The sequence below is a fragment of the Aythya fuligula genome, chromosome 2, assembly GCF_009819795.1.
Source record: "Aythya fuligula isolate bAytFul2 chromosome 2, bAytFul2.pri, whole genome shotgun sequence".
Taxonomy (NCBI): domain Eukaryota; kingdom Metazoa; phylum Chordata; class Aves; order Anseriformes; family Anatidae; genus Aythya; species Aythya fuligula.
In genome coordinates, this window is record NC_045560.1 from 119,776,769 (window position 1) to 119,787,778 (window position 11,010).

General features: G+C 37.7%; 1 pseudogene; it reads right to left on the minus strand.

Annotated features, from left to right (window-relative positions):
• Positions 1–272: 272 nt before the first annotated feature.
• On the minus strand, positions 273–9,827 carry LOC116485645 (annotated as a pseudogene).
• Positions 9,828–11,010: the final 1,183 nt, after the last annotated feature.

Sequence of the window (11,010 nt, forward strand, 5' to 3'; positions counted from 1 at the left end):
GACTTTTACTGAGAGCTCAGATAAATATATAAATAGCATGCTGTCACAGAATGAGACAGCGGGTTGTGGCTTAGAATCAGTATTAAAAGACAGTTATTTGGAATTGTATTGTATGCTAACCATTGTCAAAAATTATACAAGAAGGAAATTTTCAATTTTCTGTCAAAGAATGATCTTTTTTTTTTTTTTTTTTTTTTTTTTTTTTTTTTTTTTTTTTCCTTCCTTCACTGAAAAAAATCATTTAGATGGCACTTAAGGTCCTGAGAATAATTTTATTTCAATCTTTTTTTGTTTTGACCAACAACTTTATCCAAGTTGCTGGGGATCTCCAGGTAAGATTGGATGGATAAGTAGTACTATTTTTCAAGGAATGAAACTGATGAGACAAAGGCTGAGTTAGCCTCATTTTTTTATTTTTATTTTTTTAATTAGAAAAATGCACTTTACTAAATAAGTGCATATAAATTCCGAATGTGTACAATGCTTCTAAGATCTGGCAATAATGCATTTGTCACTCCCATGCTACAAATGGGAAAATTAATACAGACTGAACAATGTTGTGAAAAGACCAGCTATTAGTGGAGGTGGTTATGCACACAGCTTTTAGTCAACAGTGTTCCCAATGTACCATCCCATGTAAAATTTTGATTTCTATACCCAACTATAGCTTAAGAAGTATATTAGAGACAGAAGCTGCCAGTGGAATGCTAGTCACCTAAATTATTAAAAATTAAAAACACAGTTTCTTCATAACTGAATTCATACAGCTGGTTTGACTGCAGCGATGCTACCTAAAGGAACATTTTAACTAAACCACCCTGCTGATTTTGTAGGTATACGGAAAAGGAAGGAATGAAATGATAAGAGACAGAAGACAAAATTTTATATTTTAAAAGCCAAAAAGCTTAATATCAAAGGTATAAAAAGATACAGCTTTTCTTTTTGAATTGCATCCATGATTTTGCTGGCTACATACTCTGCATCATAAGCAGGAAGTAAAAGTTGGTTTCTGGTGAAACAAGAAATAAAGCATTATGGAATTATAAAACTTTACTTTTGAGTTGTATTCTAGCCCAGAAATCATTTGATACAAGAATTTCCCTCCTTCCCCTCATGTAGTCCAGGACAGGAGTCTCCAATCTAATTTGTTCTTTCTATAATCAAAATACATTGAAAAATTTTGTGATATTTTGAATTTTAATTACTAATACCTAACTTTTATGCAAGCCCTGCTCAGACCCTAATGAAGTTTGCGCCTGCATTGACTGGTGTTGAAAACTTCCCAGCTCATCTGTGGTATATGATGTTCTGACTATATATGTCTAGTGACTGTGATTACTTTTTACTTGAGATAAAACATAATGTAAGTTTCATTAACTGGGTTTGAAAACCTCTAGTTAATTTAGTATTAATAAAAGAAGGGTAAACGATTGTGTTTTTAAAACTGCATTTATTTATTTTTTTTTGCATGATACAGTTCTGAATCTAAGGCTTCCATCATTCTGATGACTGCATGTTTACTTCCACAATAATCTGAAAAGTGAAGAAAGATCAAAACTATTTCAAAAGCACCATAGTATTATATACAGAATTTACTGTCTTGTAATACTATTTAAGTCCTGATACTAATTAGTTATATATTAGCAGACTTCACTTAGTATTGTAAGGATACTATGCATATCGGTAATAATAACCCTGAAGGTTAGTGGCCCCTACCATGATTGATGCACATGTATCTAAGGTTAAGATTCATAATTTCCAGAGGATTTTCCAGTGAACTATATAAAAAGATGGGCTTATTTAACATTTCCTATACGTTTCTAGACACTCATTTACAAATCAGGCATTCTTTCGGTTCAGAATGGTCTTCACCCTTTGATATCACAGCTTACATGTCAGTAAGAATTATTAATAGTAGTAAAATCTAAATGCCCTACTTGAAAATACTGCTTCAACCCATTACTTCTTCTTCTGATGTTGCTATGTACCTACAATACCATTTGTTTGCCTTGGAAGACTGAATCTCATCTAATTTGTATTGCTTGATGTAATCTCCTTTATTGGAGATAATCAAAACTTGAGTGCACAAGGTCCTGTGCAACCTGATCCAAATTGGGCCTGCTTTTATTTGGAGGTTTGGACCAAATTAACTTGAAAGATTTTTTCCCAACCTCAATTATACTACAATTTTGCAAATGTAAAAACTTTATTTAAGATAGGAATTTAAATGTAGTTTTCTAAGGCTTTTCAAATGTGTGTGAAAATAGATATTGGGTACAATTAAACCCACTTCTGCTAACAGTTCAAAAGCTGTCATCAAACAGTTTGTTATTCTTCAGAAACTTACCCACAATGGATGGAATGATACGACCTAAAAGTGCACAGCTAATGTGTAAAAAGTTATAATGCCTCGACTGAAAGGTCCACTGTTATAGGCATTATGGTTAAATGAAGAAAGCTTGAATGCGATCTTTTATTAATATTGAATCTGACCCAATAGTAATAGGTGGCAAATATATACCCAAGTAACACCATCAATTGGCAGAAGAAACAAAATGCACTTATTAATATTCAAAGTTCACATTCTCACAGGGCAATCTGAGAGCTCTAATCAGAAAAAATTAAGGGAGTTTGGGTAGCACACATAGGTTGATGCAATGGGCAGGACTGTAGCAGCCAGCTTTCCTGAGTGAAACAGAGGAGAATATGGAGTGGTTACATAGCTCAAAACACAGTTCATTTGAATGCATTTTGATGAAAATTCTGCCAAAAAGCCTCCTGAACCTGAAAACCATTTTCCAACCAAGCGCATAGTCCCAGGTTCCACTCAGGACTCTGAACATCCATCCGCAGAAAAACAGGAATTGTTAGACAACCTGTATGTGGGGCTCCCTTCTACTGCACACCTACAAGATGTGTTGTCCTTCTGTGGAGATCAGATGGGCTGAAGTCAGCCAGCAAAATCTTTAGTGAGCTCCCTGTGCCACATAGGCAACCTACCACCATCCTCCTCTTTGATATGCCACCACCTTTCATATCTGCGGGCTCTTCACGAGTGTCAATATTGTAGTACAAACTGCTTAAGCCAAGCATTTCTGAGATCTCCAGGGAATGGTATTGGCATGTAGATCTAATTCGTAATAGTACTTGGCAACACCAATACGATGATTTGTAGACTCCCAAGAATCCTGCTGTACTTGCCATGCTAACCAGGCATCCATGATTACAGTTGATCATGGCTGGAAAAAAGGCCTTGTAATTCTAGGAGACATATTAAAAAAATATCATTACAGCTAGATGTTTCAAAAAAGTTGCATTCCAAATTAGTTTTTACAACGTGAATTACTTTCTGGAGCATCATTACACAAGAAACCCAACTGATTTGCCATCTCTGAAAGAATTAATAAATAGGAGACATTTCCTTGAATGACAACCCTTCATCTGAAGATCTGTCAGCATTAAAACCATGTTATTAAAAGCAGTGGAGTTTTTATTTTCTCTTCCTGCTGTTTCCTCGTGTTTTGAGTAGTCTGTCTGTTAGTAAAGACTTGATACACAAGAGGGAGCTAGAAGTCAACACATCAAGGGGAACGTCAGCTGGCTCCGGGCCCTATTTATTACAAACTGTACTTCCTGACAACTCTGGGCCCCCAAACCACCAGTGTGGTTGGTAACAATTTTCTAAGGAGGACACTAGTGTTTTATGAGACGAAATGAGAAGAAAAGAGACAAGACTAGTTACAGATTTTTTTTCAATACCTGAGATGTGCTGCGATGTTTGTCACTCCAGATGTGGGCCTAGTACATGCTGTTTTGGTTGGGGGTCCACAGTCACTGTCCTGCTGTCCTCTGTGGCTTCAGACCTGTCTAGAAGAGCATCTCCCCCCATACCTTTGCCTCATGTATGTGGAAGAATGATGCACTGTGGGCTGGAAAAAGATTAGAAGATTTACTTGGGATGATTTTCCAGTGTGAAATGTCATTTTGTGAGGAATTTGCGATGCTACATTTTTCCTTTATGCAGGCTGCTCACTCAGGTGTATAAACAACAAATACAAGAGGGTGCGAGGGTAACACTGCCTCACAAGCAAAACCTCCTAATGGACAACCGAGACCCCAGATAACAGCAAATTCCTTCATTGGAATGAAAACAAAGCAAAGATTTAGATTAGTTTTCTACGTATGTGAAGAAGATACTGATGAAGATACTAATGAAAGCACAACCTGAAGACTGACACCAAGCAGCATGGTTGTGCCTCGCTGAATGCTACAAGTCCATTAGAAAAAGCTCTCTGATGCCAGCAAGTGTCAGCAGTAGAAAAGTCACAGGCCATTGTGTCAGCATTAGCTTCAGCCACAGCTGACAGAGCATGCTTCATTATACAGCTATACAAAGACTTTGGATTTAAAGAGTGCCTGGGCAGGTTTTTGTGAACATTACTGAGACATAGTGGGTCACACTGTCAGTTTGGTATATGTCCAGTTACAGGATGATTAAAAAAATGGACTTTCCGAATTCAAGGATCTTCCCATCCCTCTTCTAAATTGGGTATCCGAGGTATGTGCCACTGTGGCGATTCTCTGATTGAAATATTTGCCTGTGCATTTCAGGCACCCAGGAGAGAAAGTATATATATTACCCAGACTCGAGACAGGAAGTTATTTATTTATTTATTTATTTATTTTTATTATTCAAATTTGGGAAGCCATATTGATTAGAACAGTAACATCCCCAACTTCTCATTTAACCTGAATTAAAAATGGATAAACAAAAAGCTTTAGAAGGCATCCTTGCCTCTTTTACTTCATTTATGAAAATGTCTAGTGATATTTGGAATTACTTGTATCTATACTGGAAAAATAAGTATGTAAAAACTGTTTTATTGTGCCAGTTCACCTAGCCCCATACCCTTTGTCTCATGGTGGACAAGGACATTAAGATCTCCTCCAGTGTACTCCTCAGCTTTTTGCATTCTACATGCTTAGGACCCTCCTGAGCCAGATGTGGTATTTATATCTTTGTATTTAATGTAACCTCATGATGACTTCCCTCCCCCGCCCCCCAAGAATTTGTCTAATTTCTTACTGAACTCCAGAATACTTTTGGTTTCCACAGGAACTTGTGGGAATGAGGTATAGTTTTATTGTGCACTGTGAGCATTCTTTAGCATTACAACCTGAATATTTATTTTTGACTATTTTTGGTATTGTAAAATATGTATTCCTTAGGAAAATCCCCTTTCTACATCATTTATACTGAACAGGAGAGGTATGAGGTGCAGATTCTTGGGGGACACCAATGCACTGAGTACAGATGCATATACCATGAAATGGATATATAACATCACTTGGAGAGAAAGCTAAAATAAGCATTAAATTGTGTTTGTAATACAGAGATTCTGTTCTATAATTTGGATTTATATCAAAGCACACATCCATGATTTACTTACAGTATTAGGAATCAGACTCACAGCAGAGATTTCTGTACTAGAGGCAAATGGTTACTTGGTATTTCAAAATCATAGAATGATTACAAAAATGTAAAAATCACAGATTTGCTGCCGTTTGGCAACTTGGAAATGGGTGCTTGGATCTGATGCCCCAAAATTCAACCTTGCTTTGGCTCTCTCAGGGAGCCTTAGTGTTCATTGAAGAATGTTTTGATACTCAGGCTTTGTCAGGCTTTCTCCTTGTCATAGGCAGCAGGGCTCAGATGCCAGCACCTTTCCATCTGCACAGGAGAGTGAAAATCAGCACACTGCTGAGTATGGCAGATGTCTAAGCTTTCTCGTTTCTCATGTCTTTTAACCACTGAGCTGATCTGTATGATAATCCTCTTTTCTTCACATGAAAAATAGCTTCACAAACAGCAGCAATTTATTAGATCTGGTTTCATCTGAGCTTTTTACTCATTACCCCCAAAACTGTGGGAAGCCTGACTTTCATTTACAAAAACTTAAGCTGATTATACTTTGTTATATATTTCTCCAGGTGTCCATTAATTCATTTGTTTTTATTGTTTGTACCAATTTTCTGTCTGACAGGTTTGTAGTTTCACGGTGTCTTCTCAAGTGCTTTTGAGCTTTGGCATATTTGCTACTCTTCGTTCTTTGGACACCGAAGCCTGTCGTTAGCAATACATCACCTGTGCATTTATAGTTCATGAGATCCATATCCGATTTCCTTCAAGGTTCCCATGTGACACTTCTGATCCTGAAAATCTGTTACTATTGACTTCATTAGTTTATTCTAAAACCTCTTCCTTCAGTGCTCAAAATTGCTTCCAAGAAAGATAGCTTCCATTATGGGAATATATGTGCTTTTTTTTTTTTTTTTTGCAGTGAACATACCAAATAAAACCAAATAATTTAATGTAATTTTTTTGCTATTGCTTTATTGCCTTTGTCCAAGCTCAAGATTTTTCATATTACCAATAAACAGTTGAATGTATTTCCAATAGTAGAGAAGGTCCCTGGATGAAAATCTCTTAGGTTAAAAAATAAAATAAAATTCAGCCCCCTACATGACTGTTCAATTCATGAAAATACCTGGTAGAATTAACAATAATTTAACAACTTAACACCAATTCATGAATATGAAAGAGCTCTTTGAGTTTCTACTCATAGGTCTTTAAAATGTTCGCTGCTAATATGGGCATGGCAAATTATTCTGCAGGCTGGAAAGAGATTTCATCTTGGTAAATTCTACTTTTATTTATTTATTTATTTATTTATTTATTTATTTATTTATTTATTTATTCCTTCAAGAAAAGCATTCTAGAAGAATGGCAGTTTGATTTACAGTATCATTTCAAATAAGGATCAAGTATCACATTTGAAGTACTGATCACAAGTTGCCTAGCCTGATTCTTCATCTTGCTGGGATGTGACAGCATATTAAGAACGATCAAATAACTGTAATTCTTTTACATGGAGTGAAATTGTAGGAGTAGTAATCAGAGACTTAGATGGTGAGGATCACGTTATCTGTACTACCCTAGTAATTGACAAATGTCATCATCCTAGAACACTGTGGACTGGGTCAGCACAGGCCAGAACGTGCTCATCTCTGCAGGCGTGCTATTATGGTGTGATACATCCTTGGTCACAGTGTTCAAGTAGTATTATGAAACCACTTGCAGTTCTTAATATCTAACACCAGCGGCCCCAACAAGAATTCTTCTCCCATGCACTGTTAGTTGGTTATGCCCCAAATTGCTGCTAACAATTGCAAGTAAAATAGTACATTTTTGACTGCAAGCATGAGAACTGATCCAGATATGGAATCCGACTTGCTCTCTTGAAGTACTTTCCGTCAATAGCATTTCATTCTGGTACAAAAAAAAACCAGGGATCTCCTGGAAAAAGTCCAGCGGAGGGCCACAAAGATGATATGGGGCCTGGAGCATCTTCCCTATGAGGAAAGGCTGAGAGACCTGGGTCTGTTCAGCCTGGAGAAGAGAAGACTGAGAGGGGATCTTATTAATGTTTACAAATATCTTAAGTGCGGGAGATGGAGGGATTTGGCAAACCTCTTTTCAGTGGTTTGTCCAGGACAAGGGGCAATGGCCACAAAATGGAGCACAGGAAGTTCCGCACCAACATGTGAAAGAACTTCTTCTCGATGAGGGTGACGGAGCCCTGGAACAAGCTGACTGTTCTGGATGCCTACCTGGGCAACCCGCTCTAGGGAACCTGCTTTGGCAAGGGGGTTGGACCTGATGATCTGTGGAGGTTCTTTCCAACCCCTACAATCCCCCATGCTGCAGCCACTGGAGGAGCCCCCGGTGGAGCAGGTGGATGTGGCCTGGAGGAGGCTGTGGCCCATGGAGAGCCCCCGCAGGAGCAGGCCCCGGGCCAGAGCTGCAGCCCATGGAGAGAAACCCATGCAGGAGCAGAGGGTTGGGGGGAGCTGCTGCCCACCTGTGGGGGACCCGTGCTGGAGCAGTTTGCTCCTGGGGGATGGATGCCGTGGTACGGAGCCATGTGGGAGCAGTTCTTGAAGAGCTGCTGCCTGTGGGCAGCCCCCACAGGCTCAGCTGGGGAAGGACGGCATCCCGTGGGAGGGACCCCGCGTGGAGCAGGGGCAGAGAGGGACCATGAAGGAGCAGTGGAGATGCAGCATCAGGGATTGACCACAGCCCCCATTCCCCGTTCCCCTGCACTGCTCGAGTGGAGGAGGAGGTGGAAGAGGGTGGATGGGGGGAAGGTGTTTTGAGTTTGCTTTGAGTTTCTCACTGCTCTAGTCTGTGAGTGATAGGCAATAAATTATATTAATCTCCCTATGGTAAGTCTGTTTGCCCGTGATGATAATTGCTGAGTGATCTCCCTATCCTTATCTCAACTCATGAGCCTTTTTTTGTCATATTCTCCCCCTGTTCTTTTGAGGAGGTGGAGTGAGTGAGCAGCATGGTGGAGCTTATTAGCAAGCCGTCAGTGTGAAACTACCACATGAAAGACTTTTGCTCATTCCTCTGCTCAACACCTTCAGACAGAGAATGTCAAAGACGTGACTTAAGAATGATATACATATACTGAAAATTAAGAAATAGAAGAATTTATCCTTGCACAAAATGTCAGAATGAGTAACTATGGATTATAAGTGAGATTACAATGGGAAATATTTTCAGGCAGTACATAGTTTAAGGAGGAGTAAAAATAAATAGCAAAATAAACACAATAGAGTCCAGAAGTTGCACTCTGATGATAGAAGAAAATATAACAGTTTGCAAAGCATATGTCAGCAGAGCAGAAGAGTCTCGTTTAAAATGGAGTTCTTGTCTACCTTACTTTACTGGTGGATTGACCAAAAAATAAACTAAAGTTGAGTTGTCAGTTTGACTGGAAAGCAGCCATATCCTGATCATGTTTCTGAAACCATTGCACCCAACCTCACCCTTACAGGGCTACATTTTTCTAAACAGATGGTCAAATGAAAGGGACCTCCTCCTCCTTACTTTTTTTTTTTTCCCAAGTTTGTTGTTGTTGTTGTTGTTTCTTGATATATTACAGAAATTTAAAAGCCTAGAAAGTTTATTCATGGGGTTAACCTCTGCCCTATACCATACTTTTGACGTAAAAGAAGCAGCCACCTCACAATGAAGACTGGAAACGGGTAAGTCTTAAAAGAACAGATTAAACCCAGTTACTTTATGGCAAAAATAATTTAAGTTCCATCTAGAATTGTCAAGAAGAGAAAAGTAATTGCTCTACATTATTACTTCTCTTTATTGAATGTGTATTTTCTAAGACTGTCTGAAAAAAAAATATTTCAATAGCACATACCATTATAAGAATGCAGAAAATCACAAGCAAGAAGCCAAATCAGAAGCCAGAAGCTGTATCTTACCTTGTCTTCCTATTCATAGACCTGCTTCCTATTGCTGCATTCACAGTGGAAGGCCAACACTTGTTTAGCCCCCTTTTTTTCCGGCTGGTCTGCTTGTCTCTTTGTTACCTTCTTCATCAGTTTTCCAGAGAACAAAGGTTGCTCTAAAAAGAGCAAAATATAAAGCAATCTGCTCTCCAGTCCCATTTTCAGGTCAAGTAGTAAGCACTGTTTCCCCAACAGAAGGATGTTTTTATTTTATTTTATTTTATTTTATTTTATTTTATTTTATTTTATTTTATTTTATTTTATTTTATTTTATTTTATTTTATTTTATTTTATTTTATTTTATTTTATTTTATTTTATTTTATTATTTTATTTTATTTTATTTTTATTTTATTTGTGGAGGAAATAGGAATATGATGAAAGTCTTGAAGAGTAAAAAACCTGATAATCTCAGGAACCTCAGTGTCTTCTGGATGCTTCTGAAGTTGAACATAATTTTGCAGACACAAAGACTGCTCTTATATTTCAAAAACCTGGAAATACAGCATCTTACTGGCACTTCAAAACACAGAGATATTGGCTAAGAAAAGAGATTGACTTTCAAACACCTATTTCATTTACATTATTCTTTTGCACAAATAAAAAATGTAACTAAAGACACGTTTTGTGAAAGCTGGCAGCTTCTTGTGGTATTAAAGATAGAGATCTGCTAGATCCTACACACCTGCTGTTTCATTCCAGAGACCTCAGTTTAAATCTAGGCCTTTTAGAAAGTTTATTAACATACATTATATATGTATATTGTGGCAATGTTTATAGAGTAGTTTGTTTTCATAGTAAGTTGATATTAGCTGAAGAAAAAAGTACTTGAAAACACTGGGGTAATATCAGCCTTAGAAGCACAGTATGCTGTTTAGCATAAAATGTGATTTGCTATTTCAGAAAGCCGGCAGCAAGAATGTATTTAAGCAATGTATATTTTCTGATAATGTGTGGCAGAAATCACATCACATATTTTAATTTGTGAGCTATACTGAACATCAAGGCCCTACAAGTTAGGATCCTTGTACCTTATCCTGCATTTTGACCAGACCATTTCCTGTATATATAGCACCCTTTTAATGGTAAGGTCTACATTATTGAAACATTTCAGAGGCATTCTGTCAAATAGGCAAAAAAGGTCAAAAAGCTCAGTGTTGAATATTGTATTTACACAAGTCTCAATAAAAATAACAAAAAAGGAAAATAGTTGCCAAACCGAACAGTGCAATATCTAAGAAAAATGCATGCCTTTGTCTCCCTGCTAGGAAATCATATAGGATTACGACAGGTGGATGGGTTGGGTCCTTGTCCGTGTGTGATGGGGCACGCACCATGCCACATTCTGCAACCCCTTGCCAAATGACAAACTTTTGGTTATCATTGCTTCACACCTTTAAGATGATTGTTGCAGTTCCTCAGTTTTTCACACATATGTTATCAAGCTTTATGCTCACAATCCTGCATCACTGTTGTGTTATTTTTTATTTTTATTTTTAATAAGAATTGGAAGACTGAATAGAATGCCATGTTCCTACTGAGCCCTTCATACTCTTGCTTTTTACTGTTATGTTCTGAGTTTGTCATGATCACTGTGACATTTTCCACATGCTGTTTATGTAAAAAGGCAAATAAAG